Raw genomic sequence first — 2,437 nt, 5'->3', positions numbered from 1 at the left:
AAAACTGAAAACTGTTTTAGTAACAGGTTTGGTGAACAATTTCTTCAGTTGCACTTCCTTTCAAATAACTTCATGTTTTTCCCTTGGAAACTTCTCTTTTATTTTGAAATCTACCTGCTGAGGCCCACCTAGCTTTGTTCCTCTTCTTTTCACGTTCCTCACCTATGTGTTTTTCATTTTCCCCCTAGTTTTTCAACCTACTTTCTTGCACCTTTTCTTTCTGTGCCTGGCCCACTTTCATTTTTCTCTCCTTTTTACTGCTTTGCACCTGGCCACAGAGAAATACATGGAAGAAGCTGCCAGGACAAGCCAGACCTGAGGCGGCCTAGAAGCGCAGCTCCCAGTACCGCCCAGACACAAACACCCCTACCAACACTAGGATGAGGGGAAAATAAACCTGGCAACCTACGCCACTGACTCCACTCGTAAACAGGGAGTGGGCGAGGTGTTCCATGGGAAGAAGGTGTGGTGCCAGGACAGAGACAGGGATCTAACCTGATGGGCCAGCTCCTTTGCAGTCGCTCTGGTCAAAGCCAGCGAGGAATCGGGCAGACCCTCAGTTTACAGACACGACAGTCCCTGTGCAGGCTACCTTAACCAAGCCACCGTAGGCTCTTGATTTCGCTGCATCCCAAGATTACTGCTCCCCATTTCTTCTGTTGCGTTTGTATCTCCTTAGGAAAAGGTGATCACCTCCTGGGAACAGGGTCAGGCTGGGAAAGAGGGTCTAAACCTGCTCCTTCTCTCAGCATTGGAAGGAGCAGGGAACTCGGTGGCTGCCTCTGTGCTGTATGAGCCCCTACTATTTGAAGCAGCACCGCTCAGTGTGTTTGCAACAAAAATTAATCTGGCCTTACTAACAGCCACAGCACAGACCAAATTTGATTTTCTTGATATATGTTAAACCACCTGCAGTCTTAAATTTATAGTAGGAGGAGGCTAACAGTCCTCTTTAAAGAAGCAGGTTGGGTAAAGAGGTTCTTTGTTCCCCCCGCCCCCATCTTTGTTTTGATTCCAAAATCCCAACACAAATTCTGCCACTTTTGGCACAAAATACTAAGACTTACTGAGGTAAGACTACACAAAGCAAGTTAATAGTCTAAAATAGGGGCAAAGGGACTTGCCTCTCCTTCACATTATTATACACTTATAAATTGCATGCTGCAACTAAACAAGAGTGAAATTTAGTAGACAGCACAAATGGGGAATAAGAGAAAAACATTTCCTGAAGAGGAGATGATTCTTTTACAGCCTGGTAGTGCCATCATTAGGTTAGGGTTTTTTTGCGGGGTGGTTGGTTGTGGTTTGTGTTTTTCATTGTTGTTTTTTTTTTAAATAAGGAATGAGGCAATGCAGAATTCTGACCTTTATGACATAAGTAAATTTAGTCCTCAGCACTGGCTACAAATTGCCTATTCCAGCCAAGAAACGTTCAGCTAAATGGGAGGGAAAAAAATGGAACAAACAAGGCAATAACACAGGATACATGTAAGGTACAGCACTAGAGCACGTGCACAGTAATCAGTCACTACTTTACCATGTGTGCAAGATTTAAGTTTTATAAAACCAGTTTACTATTGCAATAAATAATTCCGAACATTGACTCCAATAGTAAAGGAACTGAAGTTTACTTTTATTCAGGTTGCTTTCCTGTTTATCATTAATTCTACAACAACGAATCTAATAGGGATACATAGAAGTGTTGTTTAACATCTAAAAATGCCCAGTAAATATGCCCTAAATTGCTGTATTTGCTCTGTTTCCCTTGTTCCTCTTCACTGTAAAGCCAGGCAACATCAGAGATGGCAACAGCTTCATCATGAAGGGAAAAAAAAAAATCCCAAAAGAATAATTTCCATAAACAATTTACTTCAAGTAACTCAAGCAAAGAGCTCGCATTGCACCTTTCAGAGACAGCTTTTTCCCTTGTCATCCTGCTGCTTTCCAGAACATTGCAACATACAGATGGAACCAACCGCTAGTTATTCCCTTAACCTGCCCTCTCAGTCATAAGCCTCAAAGGGTTTGTTGTCCAGCAGAGAAGCTTGGCCATTCTCCTTCCCCACTTAACCACACATCCCCCCTCCGCCCCATCACGATTCCCTCTCTTCTTCTGGGATAGGGAGACCATCAGATAATTTTTGAACAGCTGAATTCTCCAGCTAATAAATCCTTAGCATGCAGCAGACAACCAGAAGCAGATGACTATACCAAGACAACTGTATTCAACTAAGCAGAGGGGAAAAAAAATAAAAAGCTTTAGGTTAAGCAAACCAATATGAAACTCTGACAAACTGATTTAGCACCTTTGGATTGGGCTGTGGTTTTGGTATTTGTGAGCACAATCTTGCTACCTTAATTTAACAAAATCTTATGCTTAAGAGGAAGTGGTCTGAATTCTATACCAAGAAACCAGCAAAAAAAAAAGGACAAGCTT

This window comes from Pygoscelis adeliae, unplaced genomic scaffold (assembly GCF_000699105.1).
Source record: "Pygoscelis adeliae isolate BGI_AS28 unplaced genomic scaffold, ASM69910v1 Scaffold42, whole genome shotgun sequence".
Classification (NCBI taxonomy): domain Eukaryota; kingdom Metazoa; phylum Chordata; class Aves; order Sphenisciformes; family Spheniscidae; genus Pygoscelis; species Pygoscelis adeliae.
This window is presented reverse-complemented; position numbering follows the sequence as displayed.